The sequence below is a fragment of the Chelonoidis abingdonii genome, chromosome 3, assembly GCF_003597395.2.
Source record: "Chelonoidis abingdonii isolate Lonesome George chromosome 3, CheloAbing_2.0, whole genome shotgun sequence".
Lineage (NCBI taxonomy): Eukaryota > Metazoa > Chordata > Testudines > Testudinidae > Chelonoidis > Chelonoidis abingdonii.
The window spans coordinates 109,666,405-109,688,524 of record NC_133771.1 but is presented as its reverse complement, the minus strand read 5'-3'; the positions used below and the strand labels follow the sequence as shown (position 1 = coordinate 109,688,524).

The 22,120-nt window shown below is 45.0% G+C and overlaps 1 pseudogene; it reads right to left on the bottom strand.

Moving 5' to 3' along the window:
- Positions 1–14,560: 14,560 nt before the first annotated feature.
- Positions 14,561–21,193, bottom strand: LOC142046630 (uncharacterized; annotated as a pseudogene).
- Positions 21,194–22,120: the final 927 nt, after the last annotated feature.

Here is a 22,120-nt window from a genome sequence, read left to right as displayed (position 1 = left end):
TCAGACGCAGGTAGTGGAAATTTCCACTACCTGCGTCTGACGAAGTGGGTATTCACCCACGAAAGCTCACGCTCCAAAACGTCTGTTAGTCTTATAAGGTGCACAGGATCTCTTGCTGCTTTTAACGATCCAGACTAACACGGCTACCCTGATACTTGATGTTATAGTTACCAGTCCAGAGTCTGATCAATCTAGTGGCCAGCCAATTGGTCGCAGAGGCGAGCAAGGGCTCTATCGTCGCGATCTGATGCTCCTGGAGTGTGGCAAGATGAACCCAAGTCCCATGGCCAAGCACCCTGGTTCTTATAGGTTTTTTTTCCTTTGTTGAAGTCTATGGACTGTTACTTTTAATTGGTGTAAACATTTCAATACACTCCAAGAGGGTTATCCTGTCTTTGTTCTGATTTAATCAATTGTCCTCAGGAGTGCCAGCTTTACCTCAGGGTCGTCAATCTGCCCTTCATTATGGATGATTCTTTGATGTCTTTAATCTCTTTACTTCTTCTCCTTGACTGTGACTATAACAATGGCTTTCCACCTTATCTTTTCCTGATGCATACATTCCTCATTCACACAAAACAAATTGAGAATACAAACAGAGTATTTTATATCGAGCAAAAAGGCATGGCAAATTAAACCTTGCCTGTAATGTTTCTCTAATCTACTTAATATAGACACAATAGAGAATCCTGTCTCTTACCATGCTAAACTAAAACAAAGAAATGTATATTTAACTAGAGTGCCTATTGTAATGCATATAGGAAATCATAGTAGAACATAATAAACATCCTAAAACAAAAAGAACAAGAGTCCTTGTGGCACCTTAGAAACTAAGGCTTGGCTAACTTGCAAGTTGCAGTGCTGGTGAGGGGTTACAGCGCTGCAACTTCTTGGTGTCCACACTTACAAAGCTCAGCCAGCGCTGCAACTCCCTGGCTGCAGCGCTGGCTGTACTCCTGGTCTGCTACGGGTGTAGCGATCCAGCGCTGGTGATGCAGGCTGCTCATCAGGTGTGGACACTCACACAGCGCTTTTATTGGCCTCCAGGGTATTAAGAGGTATCCCAGAATTCCTGTCTAAACAACAACAGAAGGTACTCCCCGGAGCTACCAAACACGCTGCTCTTTGCTCCAGCGAGCGAGCGACCGAGCCGAGCTTTGGAATGTTCACAGCTGTTTGCTTGAGGAGACAAACAGCACGGTGGGGGGGAGGGATCCATCGGAGAATGGCTTATCTGGTCTTGGAGCCTTTTTACTTTAAGAGTGATTGAGAGAGGGGTGGGGGAAATGGCCAGAATTTGCAAGGCAGGGAGCTCACAGTGTCTGCTCCAAAATCCGCTCTCTCTGTCTCCCCGACGCTCCCTGTCACACTCCCACCCAGCCCCCCGCTTTTTGAACTTGCAAGGCAGGGAGCTATCACAGTGTCTGCTCAAAAATCCGCCTGTCTCCCGATGCTCCTGTCACACTCCACCCCACCTACATGAGGCCATGGTACACTTGGAAATTGTGCAGCGCTGGAGTTACAGCTGTGGTCGTACAGCTGTGTTAGAACAGCGCTGCAGTGTGGCCAATTGACAGTACCAGCGCTGCAGTGTGGCCACATTTGCAGGCAGTTGCGGCGCTGTTGCGAGTGTGCATTGTGGGCAGCTATCCACAGAGCACCTTGTCCCATTTTGGCGCTGTGGGTTGTGGGAAGGGGATGGAGGGTGCAAATCATTCCGCTTCCTGTCCAACGCCCTGTGGTGATCGCTCCAGCAGTTTGGTGCCATTGTGAGTCTGCAGTGTGGTTTCTGTTAGAAATGGAGCCCGAGCTGCCTGAGACTTTGCTGATGAATGTCACCAGCACATCATGTTTTGGCAGCTGAGCTATTCCTTCAGCTCCAAGTGACAGTGAAGAGTCTGACGACGATGATATAGATTCGTCCTGACGCATATGACACTAAATTGCTTGTGGCAGTAACGGAACATGCTCGGCACTGTGGAACGCCGGCTTTGGGCTCGGGAAACACACTGAGTGGTGGGATCACATCGTCTGCAAGTCTGGGATGACGAGCAGTGGCTGCAGAACTTTCATGAGAAAGCCATTTCATAGGACTGGGTGCTGAGCTTGCCCCAACACCTGCGGCCAAGGACACGAGATTGAAAGCTGCCCTGTCATGTGAGAAGTGGGTGGCTATTGCAGTCTGGAGATGGCAAACTCAGACAGCTACTGATCGGTCGCGAACCAGTTTGGAGTGGGAAAGTTGACCGTTGGAATCGTGTTGATGCAGTTTGCAGGGCCATTAATCGCATCCTGCTAAGAAGAACCGTGACTGGGGAACGTGCAGAACATTCTGGATGGCTTTGCACAAATGGGTTTCCCTAACTGTGGAGGGGCGATAGTGGGACGGCATATTCTATTCTGGCACCACCCACCAGGCATCCGAGTACATTAATCGGAAGGGGTATTTCTCTTGGTTCTCCAAGCGCTTGTGGATCACTGTGGGCATTTCACTGACTCTACACAGGCTGCCTGGAAGTGCATGATGCACGCATCTTTCGAACAGTGGCTCTTCTTGGAAGCTGCAGGCCGGGAATTTTTTCCCAGACCGCAAGATCCAGTAGGGGACGTCGAAATGCCCATGTTGTGATCCTTGGAGACCCCGCTTACCTCTTAATGCCTTGGTCATGAAACCGTATACAGGGAAGCTTGACAGAAGCAAGGAACGGTTCAACTACAGGCTGAGCCGTGCAGAATGACTGTGGAATGTGCTTTTGGCCTTTTAAAGGACGCTGGAGGGTCTTTATGGCAAGCTGACTTAGGGGGAAAGCAGCATCTCCACGTTATATCCGGTGCTGTACCTCCATAATTTGTGAAGGGAAGTGAAAACATTCAGTGATGATTGGACCTCCAAGGTTCAACGCTGGAGGTGAATTTGCACAGCCAGAGAGCAGGGCTACTAGAGAGGCCAGCACAGGGCTTCAAGGATTAGGGATGCCTGAGGGAGCAATTTGAGGCTGAAAGCCAACAGTAATGTTTGGTGCCTTGCACTGGGGTTAAGTGCAGTGATTACAATGATTTTTCCCTCGGTTTACAGTATGTTTCTCTTTCTGCAATTTAAAACTGTTTTAAAGCAAGAAATCTTATTAAAATCGTCTAAAAGGTTGGGCGGGGTAGAGTGATGACTGTACGTCAGATGTTTGAATATTCTGCTGGTGCTGTGCATGCCCGTGCACTTCGGATTACTATGCTGCATGGTGATGGGGGTTGGGGTTTGAGTGCATAGGATAAGGGTCGTAGTATCGGGGCTTGTAGGTGAACTACAGGTGTGGGGGGCAGCTGGTGGTGGTAGACAGATGCTGAAGAGGGGGTTTGAGCAACAGTGGGGCGCAGAGGAGAGAGCTGGGATGGGGTGGGTTAGCATGGTATTGATCTGCCCTGCATGCTACCAGTGACTGCATACAGTCTGCTTGGCGCACAGGGGCTTATCAGCTGCTTTGTGTTTCTCTTAGCCAATTCCTTTTTCCTGCTTCTATTTCCTCATTGCATTTTTCTAAACAGTCCTGCAGGCTCTTACTCTCTGGCATACCTGATTCATAACTGCTTCACACAAGAGCTTCTCTCTTTGCGCCTTCATAGTTATGTATCTCACATCTGTACAGCCAGAGAAAAAGGAACAAAGAGACATCATTTATTACAGAGGCTGCATTGTTTATAATCACAGTGAAGGAGTTTGTAGACTATTTGTAGCATCATTTACACATAGCAAACATAGCACAGAGAGGCCACAGCAGCGAAGACATGGTGAGTAATGGGGAATGGTCATTAATGAATCCATGTTTCTGCTGTGACTCCTCTGGGAAGGGGAGCTGCCTGAGTCAGGGCTCAGTGGGGTTTCTGTGCATTGGGGAAAGCAGAGAGCAGCTGGGGGGAAAGTTCACTGAATACCACCCCCACAATTGCCACAGCAGTTACTCCTGGAATCAATGTTTCTGCTGCGACTCCTCTGGGAAGGGGAGCTGCCTGAGTCAGGGCTCACTGGGGTTTCTGTGCATTGGGGAAAGCAGAGAGCAGCTGGGGGGGAAGTGCACTGAACAGTATCCCTACGTTTTCCACAGGATTTTATCCTTCCAGATATATCCCTGCTCCGTGTCACCTGGGAAGAGCGGAGGGTCTTCTCCAACAATGTAGATTCCGCCCTGGTCCCTAAGCAGCTTGCCTGTGTGCAGCAATGGTCCCCCCACCCCTCACGGCACAGTGGCGCGGATGCGTTAGCCTGACTGGGACAAGGACCACGGTAGCTCTCCCTATAAACTTGTGCAAGCGCATTGCCCACGCTCTGGCTGAAACTTTTGCAGAGATCACAGAGGCCGATTACCGCGACATGATAGACCAAATCAATGGGCTATTCCACATCTAGGCATGCATGCAGGCAGGCAGCCATAACCCCCCCTCCTCTCCCAAAATAATTTCCCTCCTTAAAATAAAATCTGCTTACCGGGAACCCGCTCCTCTTCTTCTTCTTCACTAACAAGTTCGAGCTGCTGGCTTGAGAAGAGCTCCTGGCTGCATGCCTCCTGGGACTCCGGGGTGTCTCCCACCACCTCAGTAGCCTCACTCTCGGGTTCCTTCACACCCTCCCCCGCCTCCTCTCCCGGCTCTGAACTGTCCATCGTGGTCCTCGGATTTGCAGTGGGGTCACACCCAAGTATCGCATCCAGCTCTTTGTAAAAATGGCAGGTTGTGGGGGCAGCACCTGAGCGGCGGTTTCCCTCAGGGGCTTTGCAATAGGCACTCCGCAGCTCCTTTACTTTAACCCTGCACTGCACCACGTCCCGTTCATGGCCCCTTTCCAGCATGGACTTTGATATCTGGCCATAGGTATCATAATTTCTACGGCTGGAGCGCAGCTGTGACTGCACAGCTTCCTCATGCCAAACACTGATGAGGTCCTGCAGCTCGTCATTGCTCCATGCTGGGGCTCGTTTGGGCGTGGAGGCATGGTCAGTGATTGATTGATTGATTGAACTCCACACCTGGCTGAGCAAACAGGAAGGGGATTTTTAAAATTCCCGGGGCATTTAAAGGGCGGGTCACCTGTGCCCAGGGCAGTGGAGCGCGAAACGATGAGCAGAGTGGCTGAAAAGGTCTGGATACTTCTAATCCCTGGAGGCAATAAAAGCGCTCTTTGCTGCCCTTGACGAGCAGCGTGCATCAACCAGCGTGGAATCGTTACCCCAAGCAGACAGGTGTAGCCAGCGCTGCAGCCAGGGAGTTGGCTGTGCTTTGCAAGTGTGGACACAGAGTAAGTTGCAGCGCTGTAACCCCATCACCAGCGCTGCAACTTTCAAGTGTAGCCAAGCCCTAACAAATTTATTTCAGCATAAGCTTTCGTGGGCTACAGCTCACTTCTTCGGATGCATAGAATGGAACACACAGACTGGAGACAATATCTGTGTGTTCCATCCTATGCATCTGAAGAGGTGAGCTGTAGCCCATGAAAGCTTATGCTGAAATAAATTTGTTAGTCTCTAAGGTGCCACAAGGACTCCTGTTCTTTTTGCGGATACAGACTAACATGGCTGCTACTATGAAACCTAAAACAAAAGGTGACTAATCAGTTGGAAGGATTGTTCTGGTCTGTTATTCCTTTCTGCTATTCAAAAAGGGTGGCTGACAGGATGAAATCAAATCATACATTAATTTTCATAGTACATTATAAAATCCAGCTCCTACACGCTGAGCTTTCTCTATCCTCTTGCTGCACCTAGTAGAAAACAAAGCTAATTTTCTTCCAATAAATTAGTTTTTCCCCAAGATATTTGAAAACTTTCCCATCCATTAATAACTGAGGAGAATATTAGAGAACATCTACTAGGGATAAATATTTATAAATCAGCAGATGTGGATAACTGGTAAACAAGAGTTCAAAAACAGATGGTGGGGAGATCTCTCACCTGCTGATGTTAATTTTTAATACATTTTGGAATACCAGGGAAATTCTAGAAGATGGAAGAGTGCTAATGATCAAAAAGGGCAACGTGGGAGCACGCAGCCAGACATCGATCCTAAGCAAATTAACAGAAAATCTGATATAGGATTCAGTTGATTAATAATGAAAGGATTGGAAAATAATTAATGGCAGTCAACATGGTTTTATGAAAAACAGGTCCTGTCAAACAAACTGAATTTCATTCTTTGATGAAACTGCTAGGTAACTGCATAGATGTAATATACTTACGCATAGATCCACAAAGGGACTCAGGTGTTTTAATGCTAAGTGTCGTGACACCTCACTTTTAGGTGCCTGAAAAATCACAGACTCATAGTGTGATCCACAAAGCTGAGTTCAGTGCCTAGGCTCCTACAAATGAATAGGGAGAGGTAGGTGCCTTATAACCCAGGCCACAAAAGCCAACATGCTGGGGTGGAGACACCTAAGGTAGCCAGTGGGAGATGTCGAGAAGAGGGGTGTGTGCTAAGTTCCATTCTTCTCACTGAGCTAGGCAGCTATGTCTGTGCTGCAGGGAGGTGTCAGCTCTGCTTGTGACCCATGAATGGGAACCCATCGTCTGCTGTGAGGTGGCTTAGGCATTTGATCTACTTCTCTTGGGAATAAGTTAGGCACCTGCGTCACTCCACACAAAACAGCATAAGGAGGCAGCATATTCCACTTCATAATTTTTAGTCCACTGGTTAGAACCCTTGCCCGGGACATAGGAGATCCAGGTTCAACTCCCCCCACCTTCTGCCCACCAGGGAGAAAGGATTTGAACAGGGTTTGTCTACCTCTCAGGAGTGGGCAGGGCTCCAATTGCTGGGCTATGGCATATTCTGATGTTGGGGTAATGAAAGAATAACTGGAGCCAGGGAACTGGGCCCAGTGTCTCCCATCTCCCATGCGAGTGCCCTAGCCACTGGACTACAAAGTCAGTCTCACTATCTTGTCCTTTCTCTCTCTGGCCCAATGGTTACTTAAGAATTTATCCACAGTGGAACAGTCATTTGGGTCAGAGAGAAAGAGAGACCACACTTTACAATATCAATAAAGCACACTTTACATGTATTAAGAGAGAACTGGCTAACTGACCGATCTCCGAAAGTAGTTGTCAGTGGAGCATTATCACTGCACGTGGGCATTTCTATAGAGTTCTGCAGGAATCAGTACCAGGCCTCCATGAAACACTTTCATTGATGATCTGCAAGTAAATATAAAATCACTGATGATAGAATTTGCAGATGACATAACTATTGTCAGAGTGGAAAATAATTATGAGGACAGAGCAGTCACACAGAGTGAAGTGGATCACTTGGTAAACTGCACCCATTCAAAAAATATGTATTTTAATACAGTCCAACACAGGCCAGATCTATAAAATGGGGGGCTGTATCCTGAAAAGCAATGATTCTGAAAAGGATTTAGTGGTCAAAGTAGACAAACAAATCAACCTGAGCTCCCACTGCGACGCCATGGCAATAGGGGCTAATGCAATCCTTCGATGTATAAACAGAAGAGTCGTGATTAGGAAGTCATGATATATGCCATCATGTGCCAGCAGTGCCCCTCTGCCATGTACATTGGGCAAACCAGACAGTCTCTTCGCAAAAGAATGAATGGACACAAATCTGACATCAGGAATCATAACATTCAAAAACCAGTGGGAGAACACTTCAACCTCTCTAACCACTCAGTGACAGACTTGAAGGTAGCAGTTTTGCAACAAAAAAACTTCAAAAACAGACTCCAAAGAGAGACTGCTGAACTTGAATTAATATGCAAATTAGACACAATTAACTCAGGCCTTAACAGAGACTGGAAATGGCTAGGTCATTACACTAATTGAATCTATTTCCTTATGTTAAGTTCTCCTCACACCTTCTATGGATCATCTTAATTATCACGTCAAAAGTTTTTTTTCCCGTGCTGATGATAGCTCATCTCAATTGATTACACTCTTCCTGTTGGTATGCATACTTCCATCTTTTCATGTTCTCTATATGTATAAATATCTCCTGTCTGTGTGTTCCATTCTGTGCATCTGAAGAAGTGAGCTGTAGCTCACGAAAGCTCATGCTGAAATAAATTTGTTAGTCTCTAAGGTGCCACAGGTACTCCTGTTCTTTTTGCGGATACAGACTAACACGGCTGCTACTCTGAAACCTGTGATTAGGAAGGTGCTTTTATACCTTATATGGACTGGTGAGACCGATACTGCAGTACTGAATCCAGTTCTGTTGCCTACAGTTTTAAAAGGATGAAGAATTGGAGAGGAGGCAGAAGAGAGCCAGAAAAGTAATTTAAGAGCTGGAGAAAATGCCTTACAGTGAGACTGACTTGATTACAGTGTATAAGTACAGGGAGCAAATACAGGGTACTAAAAGGTTCTTTAATCTAATGGAGAACATGAATGAATGACTGGAAGCCGAAGCCAGACTAATTCAAATCAGAAATTAGGCACACATTTTTAAAAATTAGAGTAATTAACCATTGGCTCAAAAGACTGGAAGATCTGCTTTAGCCTAACACAATGCACTGGGCACAATACAGGGGTAAGTGAGTAAAACTGAATGGCCTGTGTTATGTAGGAGGTCAGACTTAATGATCTAATGGTCCTTTCTGGTCTTCAAATCTATTAGTCTATTAATGTCTTTTTGTGCAAATTAATTTAAAAATCTTTTCTAACATTAATATTCTTAAAATATTTTTCTCAAAAACATTTTCTTAAAAAATAGACTGCTTGTTTCATTTTTAATAAATATTTCTGCTCGCTCCTGTGTGTTTTCAGGGCTGGGTTGATCTTTTCTCAGGTCTCAGCTGGATGTGATTTTTTTCCCTGATGATTCTTAGGCTGAATTGAGTTTAGAGAAGTTGAAATGGCCCAGACACACCTAGGCCCTGGTACAGCAAAGATTTACATACCTGGGTGACATTTGGCACATGCAGAACCTAAGGGGCCCCCATTGAACTAAATGAGGCAACTCTTATGCATAAGTGTTTTTAGGATCAAGGTTTTAGAAAGGCATTAGCTCGCTCGGGTGCCAAGGACCCACACAAGGATCTACACACTGGGGTGCTGGAACAATTCTTAAAGTGGGGGTACTGAGAAACATTGACCCAAACTGTAAATCCTGTTTATGATGGAAACCACTTCAAGCCAGGGGGTGCATTCCTAGTTCCCATACCTATGCTTGCACAGGATGAATTTCACCATAGGGCACTGCCAAAGCAGAGTAGCAACATTTGCCCATACATGGGTCTCAAAATTCCTTAACATTTTTTAATGTCTTCTGCCCTCTAGTGGTAACATATGGCAGCCTTTCTTGTATCTCCTAGGAATGAAAATCCATTGGAACATCAAAGGAGAATGGCTATTAGTTATTATTAGTAGTAGTAAAGAAGTAGCACTTAGGACCAGGGCTCTGCTGTGCTAGACAGTGTATAAACAGAAGAAAAAAGCCTACATGCATCAGCTGTCACAGTTGTCTTCAAAATAATACAATAATAGAGGTACCTTAATTTTGAATAATATGCAGCTTTGATTCTGAATTCAGCCTTGACAATTGACAATTGACTATGGCAGTGATTCTCAACCTGAGGCCTGCAGGCCACTTGTCGCCTAATCAGGACACAGCTGAAGCCCATGTGACATCCTCAGGGCCATACAGGTAATATATATATATGTGTGGATGCAACCTACATAACATAGAGAACTGCATATGCAGCCCACAATGGTAAATAGGTTGAGAACCACTTGGGCTATGGATATTCTCACGATTAACATTGGTCTCCAGTTGTTATCAGGATTGTATCAAGTAATATTAGCAAATTATTCTCTCTGAATCAGGTTGGGTTGTAAGATTCTGACACCTAAACTTTGCATCCCCCACTTCTATTCATCCCTTACATTCCATAAACCATAAACACTCCAAAATTAGCATCTTCCCCCAGTTCATGCACGTTAAGGTGAAAATGCCATTTTGAAAAAACGATTAAGCTGCTCTACAGACAAGGCTGGTGCAAGGACATTTCGTGCCCTAGGCAAAACTTCCACCTTGAGCCCCTCCCCGCACCCCCCCTCATGGCAGCTACCCCCTCCGCCCTGAGGTGCCCCCCCTTGTGGCAGCTCCCCACGCCCCACCCTCTACCCTGAGATGCCCCCCCGCCCCAGCTCACCCCTGCTCCGCACACGAGCACGAGTACCCCAAGCACACCATCGCTGCTTCACTTCTCCTGCCTCCCAGGCTTGCAGTGCCAATCAGCTTAGGCGCCGCAAGCCTGGGAGGCAAGAGAAGTGAAGCAGCCACGGTGTGCTTGGGGAGGAGGCGGGGCAGGGGTGAGCTGGGGCGGGGAGTTCCCCTGCGTGCTGCGCCTCCCGCCCTTACTTGCTGCAGGCGGCCCTCCCTGCGCTCCCCTGCCCCAGCTCGCTCCGCCTAAATGCCAGCGGTGACTGGGGCGGCCGAAGATCCGGCCGCCGCGGTCACTGCAGAAGAAAATGGCGCCCCCCAAATTCCAGCGCCCTAGGCAACCACCTAGGCCACCTAAATGGTCGCACCGGCCCTGTCCACAGAAATTCTTCACCTTCTTCTAGCCATCTGTGAGGGAATAGAAGCAAAAATGTAAACACATCTTCTATGTACAAATCTACTACACTAAATGTTGGGCTTTGCTTTGGGCATATTAACATTTTTAAAAAGAAAAACAAAACATTTAAAACTGTAGGAAATAATGTCCAACTTCTTGTGTTGTGGTACCATTCCTGGACATGAGGTTTTCTATGTAATCCACACAACTCCTAGCTCTTATTGCACTCCCTTGGGGTCTTACAGACCTATTTTAGCAATCTGCAGAAGAAAAATCTCTAGATAAAAAGATCTTTAAGATGGAGGTTAAGGTTGTAATTAGTTCTTCTGTTTGCTTGTTTTTTTCCTTCTTTACATCTTGGTAGGGAAAGAAGATGGCCAAAGAACTTCTTGAAAAGGGGAGAAGAGGCTGCAGTGACAATTTCCTGACTCTCAGTCATGGACCTCTAGCTTATACTAGGCCCTGGACACTGTGTGAGCCCCATCAAGCTACATGTGCTGTACCAGAGTCCTCAAATGAGCCCTGGAGTGAAATCCTGGCTCCTGTGAGGTCAATGGTAGTTTTGCCACTGATTTCAATGAGGCCAGGACTTCACTTGACATATCTGTGGCATCAGAGAGGCCTGTATGCTGACATACAGAAGCTAGAAATGCAGAGCCTCTAGTCTCAGAATCCTGTGCCTTGGCATCTACGCAGCAAGCAGATGAACAGCACATACAATAAGAGGGTGTTCTACCTACTATCCCTTTTGAGTTTTAAGGGTGCGGGCAATCTTTGTTGAGCTGGCTCCAGGTGGCTTTGTACCAGTCCAATAAAATGCAGGCTGCTGACTAGAGCTGGTCAGAAAATGGCTTTTTTATGTCCCGCAGAAATTGTCACCTTTTCAGCAACAAATCAAGAACCAACATTTGATTCAGGCATGCCACTGCAATGCCTCGTGTGAGTTATAGCTAAGGTGCCTCAGGTCCTATTCTCCTTTGTAGGTTGGGCTACCTGGTGAGAGTACAGATCCATGATGCATGGGTTGCCGCTCTTGGTGAGTGGAGCTGATACATCACATAGCATTGCCAGTTTTGGTTGGACGTATTCCTGGAGGTTTCATCACATGACATAATCTTTAATTAAATATTAGTCTTTAATTCTTGGAGACTGCAGGATAATCCTGCGGGGTGGCAACCCTAACATAAGATTTCCATGGCTCTGGTGTGTCAACAGAGATTAAGTCTGGCTGGGAAGCCTGTTGAGAGAGGAGACTAGGTACAAGATGCAACTTGCAGGAGGCATCAAGGTGGTATAGCCAGTAAAAATATTTTGTTTTTTCAGGTGTTTGGTTTTTTTTTATCCAAAATTTCCATAGAAACAGACACTCATCATGAAAAAAAATCTGTTTGGGCAAAAACACAATTTGCTGTTGAAAAACAGTTTTGATAGAACATTGCTGACCACCCTCAGAGACAGATAATGAGAGTGACAGTAGAGGAAGCTTCTGATATGTGCTGGTGGAGTGGAAACAGATTTCAAAATCTATGCAGCTCAGTGAAAATGGATTATAATCACAAAGAATAAAAATATCTTAAGTAGGGATATTTTCTTACTGGAAACCAGATGTGAAACAAATTTTGCACTCGCACCTGTTCAACTCCACTGAGTCACTAAAGCTCAGTGGAGGTAACTGAGGTCAGAGTACAGCCCATCACTCCTGTTTACATTGGACTTGTTTAACTTAATGATTCATAGAAGTTGAAATGTGCCAGACAGTAGTTTAAAGCCACGAGTCACCACAAAGAATGGTCAGCCTCAACAGGATCCAGTAGGGGGCACTGTAAATCCAACTAAAGATCCATTCCTGTAGTTGTGTGTTGGTGGCAATCTCTTTTAAAATGAGATCCAAACAAATAAGAAAGAGACTGCATAGACTTAAAAGTTTATAACAGAAATACTTCAGAGTACTAGCATTTAACCTTTAGCCTTGTAAGGAGTTGTATTCCAGCTTTATGAGGCTGATGTTCCTGCTCTCTAAAAATACTTGATCCAAAGCCCAATGAAATTAAAGGGAGGACTCTCTTTCACTTGGGTGGGCTTTGGATCAGGCTCTAGGCTCTTTCAAAAAATAGACTAGAAGTGATTATTAAATGGAAATTTTGCTTTGTAGCTCAGGGCAGCATATGGTTTTGCCGACACAAATTACACCACATATCAAATAGCCAAATGTGGGCAGAGCCCCAGCTGTGTAGCACAGAAAAAATATTGCTACAAAATAAAAAAGATGATGGAATTATCTGATTTGAAACAAAGGCTATACAACCCTTTTATATTCAATAATTAAGGGTGGGAAGAGGAACAAGGGATTTAGGGTAATTTATGGTTTCCCTGGTTTATGGTTCTCTCCATAAATGTATCATTCAGGAAGAAGGGTCTAGATTCACTCTAATTACAGCACACATGACTTTGTGTTGTAATTCAGGATCCTGCATGTCTGAGATAGCATTTTGTTCCAGAATGTTTTGTGCCCAAGTGAGTCACATGCCCAAGACATTTGAGCAGGTTAGCTAAGCAAAGGCTGCTTCACTTCTTAGAGGTTTTGGCATCCTTTTCCTGTGATCACATGCATCACTAAGGTTTGGGTTTGTTTCTTTGCAGCCTCAGAGTTGATAGCTATCCTCTGCTCCCCAGGCATAAGCAGTCAATGTACCTTTGACAGGAGAGACGCACCATACCCACATGGAACTTCCTGCTCTGCTAAGGCTGCCATATTGGTTTGTTAGATTTTTCAGTGCTAGATAACAGGAACATTAGCACTAAGGGCAGGTAAAGGTCAATAATATGTCACTGAACACTTGGCCACAGATAATATACAGTAGATGTTAGTTTATCTTTGGATTTATTTTGATTTCCCGACAGGCTTCCCTTCAGCTGGATTGTCACAGATATTTCTCCTACGCAGCTGTGTGAGGCAGCTCCTTTCCAAAGCTCAGTGAATAGAGTAGAGTCCAGAAAGCAATGCAAAACATAAGGGGAATTCTTCTTTTTGGGTAAATTTGTCTACTCTGTGCCACCCAAAAAAGTATCAGTTTTAGGGTGATTAAGGATATTCCTAGTGTGCAAAGGATAGTACTGCTGAGGAGTGGAAAGTGTGGCTTGAGGGCAGTGACAGGAGAAATATATGCTGGACTTAAATGGTGGTCATTCATTTAAAAATGAAGGGAAAACTTACATGTACCTCTGTGTGGTTGCACTGGGGAGGGAGGAGAAGCCCAGTTTAGCGCTGATGGCAGTGTTGTGAAACAAGAAGGGGCATGGCTGGGTGAGGTAGGGGAGTGACCAAGTCTCCAGCAATACACTGAACAGCACTATGATGGCTGCACTCGGGGTCGGGGAAGGACATAGATTACATGGTCTTAAGAGATGTAGGAAGGGTTGCCTCTCCCCATACTCCCTTTAGACTCCAATACAGTAAGCTACTTCAAGAATGTTCCTAACTTTATATATGTGAATTATACCTTCATTGAATTAATTGACTTCATGGGACTATGCACATGCTTAAAGTTAGGCACACGTTTAAAATACCTTCCTGAACTGGGGGTTAGAGTCTCTAACCTTAGATAGCATAAGAATCCAGCTACCTCTGCCTGTATGGCACACTTTCCCTGCAATACATCTGTGACTCTTACAAAGCATATTTTAATCTTAACATAATTCTCCCTTCTTCCCTTACCATTATTGTATTGCACTCAATACAATCTCTTTTTAGTCTTGAAGAAACTATGGTTTCCACTTCTGAAGTTATTTGTTTGAGTGATGAGGGTGGGTGGATTGGGAAATCTCACCACTGAACAAACCAAGCACTTCTAAACTGGCACTGATTACAATTTTTACAGAACTCTCCCCCAAACAAAACAAAACAAAACAGAATAACAGGTACTCATGAGGCCATATTCTACCCTTATATATATCTTATGCAATCCCCAATGAGGAGTTACATGTACATTCAATTTAGGCCTATATTTTATTGTTTATGTGAAAAAAGGATGGAATCTGAACAACAGGAAAGACCTGAAGGTAAGAAGAATTTGAGAGCGTCACTTCGGTTGAAATTGCAGGGGCATGGTAGCAGAAGTCAAGGCTGAAAAAAAGAAAATTAAAGTAGTCAAGATGCAATATGACAAGGGCCTGGATGAGAGCTTTAGCAGCCGGGAGCAGACAGAAAACAGGACATGTTATAAAGGAATAAGTAGCAATATTTGGATGTAGCCTTGATGTGAGGATCCAGAGAGACAGATCATTCAAAAATATGGACATGATACATGACATATGGCATCAAATGTACATTCGTTAAGAAATTTTCAATTAATCACTTACCCATCTTACACTTCTTGCCATTGTTTGTGTCTCAGTTGACTTAGCTAAGAATTCTTATAAGTTTATACATTTTATTAACCAAAATAATATTTATGGTAATATTAGAAATTACAGAATGAAAAATAAAGTTGATTAGATAAGTGTTCATAATTTCTAAACAAATGATTTTGACATCAAATACTAAAAGTTTATACAAAAATCTATGTCAAATCAACAAACCAATATATTTGCACAATAAATCTTAACCGTAGTGGTAAATATACTGCATTTTTTACTGGATAGGTATTTTGAATACCAGTATAGAACAATGGACCTTAAAACAAATCCTTCATTAATTTACCAATTATAAGCTTTATATGTTAATTAAATGGTGGGACTGTCCATCAATTCAACCCAATACAATTTCAAATTTAAGAATTTATTTAATAATTTAAAATATCAATTTAGTTCAAAAGTACCTTCATGTTAACAATAATTCATAGCCACACCTTGTCATTTATACACTAACAAATATGTCACATACTACGCATTAAATATGCAGATAATGACTTAGAGTTATTTTTAAGAACAAATTACATACATTATGGGAAGCAAACTTAATAACTTTATTAACTGAGCCATCTCTTTCATTCAAGTTTCATTGAAATTGGTATGAACAGCTGTATTTTCTTTCCAGAGTTTGCCAGTGGAGTCCTTTAAAAAAGGACTTAAGGAAAAAGAGTGATACTTTATAAGCTGTTTGGTGTTACCACATCACAAGTCCTTGCAGATTCTAAAAATTCTGGGGTCAGATGCCAATTTAATTTTCCTAGCCATAAATTCCAATAAATAATTGGAATAATTATTTATTGGAATTTATGGCCAATTCCAATAATAATTAGTTAATGTCAGTCAACATACAGGCACCTGGCATAATGCTGACTGTAATAGCAGGTAAGCTATAGTAAAAACAAGCAGATTTCCTCGTCAATAATTTCTCATTTCCATTTTAAAGACAGTTTCTGCCTCTAATTTGCATTTTTGCCATCTCAAAATTGGGTGAGAAGTCACACGTTTTAATTCAACAACAACAGGTTTTAAGCCTTCAATACATGAGATGATTAACATATTAATAATATCAGTTTTTGGTAGCTCATAATTAATACCATAAATTTTTGATAACTGACTTGTTTTCAGTGCTCAGACTCTGTGTGTGAGCAACAGAAGGGATAATAAATGATCAAGAATGAGGGAAGAGAGAAAAGCGTGCGAGATAAAATGAGGATCTTAGTTTTAGCCATGTTTAGTTGCAACTGCCAACAGGACAGCCACAAGGAGATGTTAAAGAGTATGTCTACATTATGAAATTAGGCTGAATTTATAGAAGTCGTTTTTTCAGAAATCATTTTTATACAATCGATTGTGTGTGTCCCCACAAAAAATGTTCTAAGTGCATTAAGTCGGTAGACTGCATCCACAACACCGAGGCTAGTGTCGACTTCCGGAGTGTTGCACTGTGGGTAGCTATCCCACAGTTCCCGCAGTAACCACTGCCCATTGGAATTCTGGGTTGAGATCTCAGTGCCTGATGGGGCAAAACCAATGTCACGGGTGATTCTGGGTACATGTTATCAGCCTTCCTCCCTCCCCCCCGTGAAAGCAATGGCAGACAATTGTTTCACACCTTTTTTCCTGGGTTACCTGTGCAGATGCCATACCACGGCAAGCATGGAGTCCACACACCTGACCATCACCGTAAGTCTTCTGGGTGCTGGCAGATGTGGGACTACATTGCTACACAGCAGCAGCTCATTGCCTTTTGGCACCAGACAGTGCGTTATGACTAGTAGCTGTCGTCTTTGTACTCCTGGGTGCTCTTTTAGCCAACCTCGGTGAGGTTGGTCGGGGCGCCTGGGTAGACATGAGAGTGACTCAGCCAGGTCATTCCTATCTTCTGCTGAGCACCCAGGAGATGACGATGGCTAGCAGTCAAACTGCACCATCTGCTGTCACCCTAAAGATGTAAAAGATAGATGGAGTGGATCAAAACAAGAAATAGACCGGATTTGTTTTGTATTCATTTGCTTCCTCCTTCCCTCTCTCCATGAAATCAACAGCCTGCTAAACCCAGGGTTTTGAGTTTGATCCTTGAGGGGGCCATTCTGTGTGACAGTTGTTTATGTTTCTCCTGGATGCAAAGCCACCCCCTTTGTGGACTGTAATTCCCTGTAAGTCATGTTGTCAGTCGCCTCTCCCTCCGTCAGAGCAGACAATCGCTGCGTGCCTTTTTTCAGCCCAGATGCCATAGCAGTGGGATCATGGAGCCCGCTCAGATCACCACAGCAATTATGAGCACGGTAAATACTATGTGCATTATCCTGGAGTATATGCAGAACCAGAACCTGCCAAAGCAAAACCAGGCGAGGAGGCGATGGCAGCGCAGTGACGAGAGTGATGAGGACATAGACATGGACATAGACTTCTTGCAAAGTACAGACCCCAGCAATGTGCACATCATGGTGTTAATGGGGCAGGCACATGCTGTGGAATGCCACTTCTGGGCCCGGGAAACAAGCACAGACTGGTGGGACCGCATAGTGTTGCAGGTCTGGGACAATTCTCAGTGGCTGCAAAACTTTTGCATGCGAAAGGGCACTTTCATGGAACTTTGTGACTTGCTTTCCCCTGCCCTGAACCACAAGAATACCAAGATGAGAGCAGCCCTCACAGTTCACAAGTGAGCAGCGATAGCCCTGTGGAAGCTTGCAATGCCAGACAGCTACCAGTCAGTTGGGCATCAATTTGGAGTAGGCAAATCTACTATGGGGGCTGCTGTGATCCAAGTAGCCAAGGCAATCAAAGAGCTGCTGATATTAAGGGTAGTGACTCTGGGAAATGTGCAGGTCATAGTGAAAGGCTTTGCTGTAATGGGATTCCCTAACTGTGGTGGAGCAATAGACGGAACCCATATCCCTATCTTGGCACCTGCGCACCAAGCCAGCGAATACATAAACCGAAAGGGGTACTTTTCAATGCTGCTGCAAGCAGTGGTCGATCACAAGGGATGTTTCACCAACATCAACGCGGGATGGCCGGGAAAGGTACATGACACTCGCGTCTTCAGGAACTCTGGTCTGTTTCAAAAGCTGCAGGAAGGGACTTTCTTCCCAGACCAGAAAATAATCATTGGGGATGTTGAAATGCCATCCTTGGGGACCCAGCCTACCCCTTAATGCCATGGCTCATGAAGCCGTACACAGGCAGCCTGGACAGTAGTCAGGAGCTGTTCAACTATAGGCTGAGTAAGTGCAGAATGGTGGTAGAATGTGCATTTGGATGTTTAAAAGCGCGCTGGTGCAGTTTACTGATTCAGATAGACCTCAGTGAAACCAATAGTCCCATTGTTATTACTGCTTGCTGTGTGCTCCACAATATCTGTGAGAGTAAGGGGGAGACGTTTATGGAGGGGTGGGAGGTTGAGGCAAATCACCTGGCCACTGATTACGCGCAGCCAGACACCAGGGCGGTTAGAAGAGTACAGGAGGGCACGGTGCGCATCAGAGAAGCTTTGAAAACCAGTTTCATGACTGGCCAGGCTACGGTGTGAAAGTTCTGTTTGTTTCTCCTTGATGAACCCCTCTCTCCTGGTTCACTCTACTTCCCTGTAAGCTAGCCACCCTTCGCTCCCACCTTCGATCGCTGCTTACAGAGGCAATAAAGTCATTGTTGCTTCACATTCATGCATTCTTTATTAATTCATCACATAAATTGGAGGGGGAAACTGCCAAAGTAAGAGGGGTGGGGAGGAGGGAAGCACCTGGTGGAGTGGGGTGGTGAATGAGCGGGGGAGGGAAGGATAAGGACACACTGCACTTTAAAACTTAAAAACTTATTGAAGGCCAGCCTTCTGTTGCTTGGGCAATCCTCTGGGGTGGAGTGGCTGGGTGGCCGAACGCCCCCACCACTGCGTTCTTGGGTGTCTGGGTGAGGAGGCAATGGAACTTGGGGAGGAGATCGGTTGGTTACATAGGGGCTGTAGCAGTGGTCGGTGCTCCTGCTGCCTGTCCTGCAGCTCAGCCATATGCTGGAGCATATGAGTTTGATCTTCCAGAAACCTGAGCATTGACTCTTGCCTTCTGTCAGCAAGCTGACGCCACCTATCATCTTCAGCCCGCCACTTACTCTCTTCAGCCTGCCACCTCTCCTTGTGTTCATATTGTGCTTTCCTGCATTCTGACATTGTCTGCCTCCATGCATTCTGCTGTGCTCTGTCAGTGTGGGAGGACAGCATGAGCTCAGAGAACATTTCATCCCGAGTGCGTTTTTTTCACTTTCTAATCTTCAATAGCCTCTGCGAAGGAGAAACATTTGTAGCTGGTGGAGGAAAAGGAAGAGTGGTTAAAAAAACACATTTTAGAGAAAAATGGGTACATTTCCATGTTAAACCTTGGTGTTCACATTACACAGCACATGTGCTTTCGTTACAAGGTCGCATTTTGCCTCTTGTATTGAGGGCCTGCTGGTTTGGTGTGAGAGATCATTCCTGCTTCGCCCATCCCACCACTGCATGGCTAACAGCGGGGAACATTTCTGTTCAGCGACAACTAAACAGCCGAGCAGGAACGGGCACCTCTGAATGTCCACTTAGTAAAAGGACTCTATTTCAACCCGGTGACCATGAATGATATCACTCTCCTGAGGATAACACAGCGAGATAAAGAAGGGATGTTTTTTGAATGCCAGCAAACACCAGGACCATACACTGCCATGCTTTGTTATGCAATGATTCCTGACTACGTGCTACTGTATAATACTTATGGAGATGTCCCCGGAGGATTTCCGCTCCATCCCCAGACACATTAACAGACTTTTCTAGTAGCTGTACTAGCCATGAATGCCAAGGCAAATTGATCATTAAACATGCTTGCTTTTAAACCATGTGTAATATTTATAAAGGTACACTCACCAGAGGTCTCTTCTCTGCCTTCAGGGTCTGGGAGCCCGCCTTGGGTGGGTTAAGGGGTTACTGGCTACAGGTCCAGGGTGAAAATCATATCTTAGCTGTTGGGGAAACCAGTTTCTTTGCTTCCTTGCTGTGAGCTATCTTCACTGTCTTCATCATCATCTTTCTTGTCCCCAAAACCCGCTTCCATGTTGCGTGATTCTCCAATGACAGAGTCAAAGCACAGGGTTGGGATAGTGGTGGCTGCACTCCTTAGCATGGCATGCAGCTCATCATACAAGAGGCATGTTCGGGGCTCTGATCTGGAGCAGCCATTTGCCTCTCTGGTTTTGTGGTAGGCTTGCCTTAGCTCCTTAATTTTCACATGGCACTGCTGTGCGTCCCTGTTATAGCTTCTGTCTTTCAAGCCATTTGAGACTTTTTCTAACATTTTGGCATTTCGTTTACTGGAACGGAGTTCAGTTAGCATGGATTCGTCTCCCCATAGGGCGAGCAGATCCCATACCTCCCATTCGGTCCATGCTAGAGCTCTTTTGTGATCCTGGTGTTGTCAGAGGTGTTGTCAGATGCTACCGGTGTGGTGCTCTGCTGTCTCCTTGTTGGTATCACTCGGCTGCGTGCATGTGCTCACCCCGTGTGCTGCCCCAGCTCTGCAGATAGCTGATGCAGCAGACCCGACGAGAACCCCCAATGACCACAGACTCTAGTAAGGTGCAAAGTCACGTCTGCTAGGTTTATTGTGATCTCGAACACAATGGCAGTTCCCTGTAGGTTTCTTAGCCTAACTGAGGGCATACTACGAGAAAGTGCCACTTGGCAATGGACTCAGCTCAGTCAGTGGCGGGACTTTCCACTGCCCCCTAGGCCGGACAAAGACATCGCCCCAGGGATACATTCTTATACACAGGTACAAACAAGTTACACATCACTCCTGACGTACTGAGGTGCAACCCCTCTACGTAGCAAGGTACAACCCTTTTACGTAGCAAGGTGCCGCCTCCCACCTTGTACAACTTGGTTCGATCAAAACAACTCTATCCATCATTTTACCCTTTTGCCCCTGTCATTGGGATGGGTCGGCCTGTTCTTTCTTATCTGTGGAATGTTCCAGTATAAGGTGTTCTGGTATCATGTTTATACTTCGGTATGCAAGGTGAATAAATGTTTATGCAACATCAGCCCTTTCCATGCCAGCGTCTGTGAACCGGGCTGGCCTTCAGCTCACAGCTTGACTTTGCTTTTTAGCAAAGTCTTGACCATTACTTCAGGCCTCAGGCCTTATACTGGGCCTTTATCAGGGCCTTCACTTACTACACCTGGGACTCCATCATTGTCACCTCTGCTGATGAGATCTGATGAGATCTGCACTCACCCGCACCTTGCCATGCTGGCCAAACAGGAAATGAGATTCAAAAGTTCGTGGGCCTTTTCCTGTCTACCTGGCCAGTGCATCTGAGTTGAGAGGGCTGTCCAGAGCGGTCACAATGGAGCACTCTGGGATAGCTCCTGGAGGCCAATACCATTGAATTGCATCCACACTACCCCAAATTTGACCCAGCAAGGCCAATTTCAGTGCTAATCCCCTCGTTGGAGGTGGAGTAAAGAAATCAATTTAAAGAGCCCGTTAAGTTGAAAAAAAGGGCTTTGTCGTGTGGATGGATCCAAGCTTAAATTGAGGTAACGCTACTAAATTCAACCTAAAATCATAATGTAGACCAGGCGAAAGAGACAGCCTGATATGTGGGCACTGAATGAGATCTGTTGGACTTAAGTAACCAGCTACAAGCTACAACATAGTATGAATACAGTGAAGAGTTAAAATGATCAGTTCATGATCCAATTTACAGGTTGGAAACTAATACTTGAAATAATTATGGGAAATAATTATGAATAATGACAGTGTTAAAAGAAATTCAGGATCAGTTTGGGGCTGATTCACTGGCCAAAAATCGAGGCTGATTTTATAGTAAATATTTTTTACATCAAACATTTTGATCAGCACCACTACAGAATGCTTTTTGTAGTGCCTTTTAATGAGATTTTAAATATCGTATGTTTTATGAAATTTCACTTTCTCACAGCCTAGGACAGCCCCAAATCTTCTTGTACTGAAAAAAGGACTTGTGAATGTGTGAGGTGCGTTTTACGCTGGGCAGTGCCAGCTAGGAAAGGGTTAAGTGGCTAGACTAGGGAGTGTAATTGGAACCATGGTTTGTTTAGCAGCCAGGGAAAAGGAACAGAGCAGCAAGGCAGCTTAG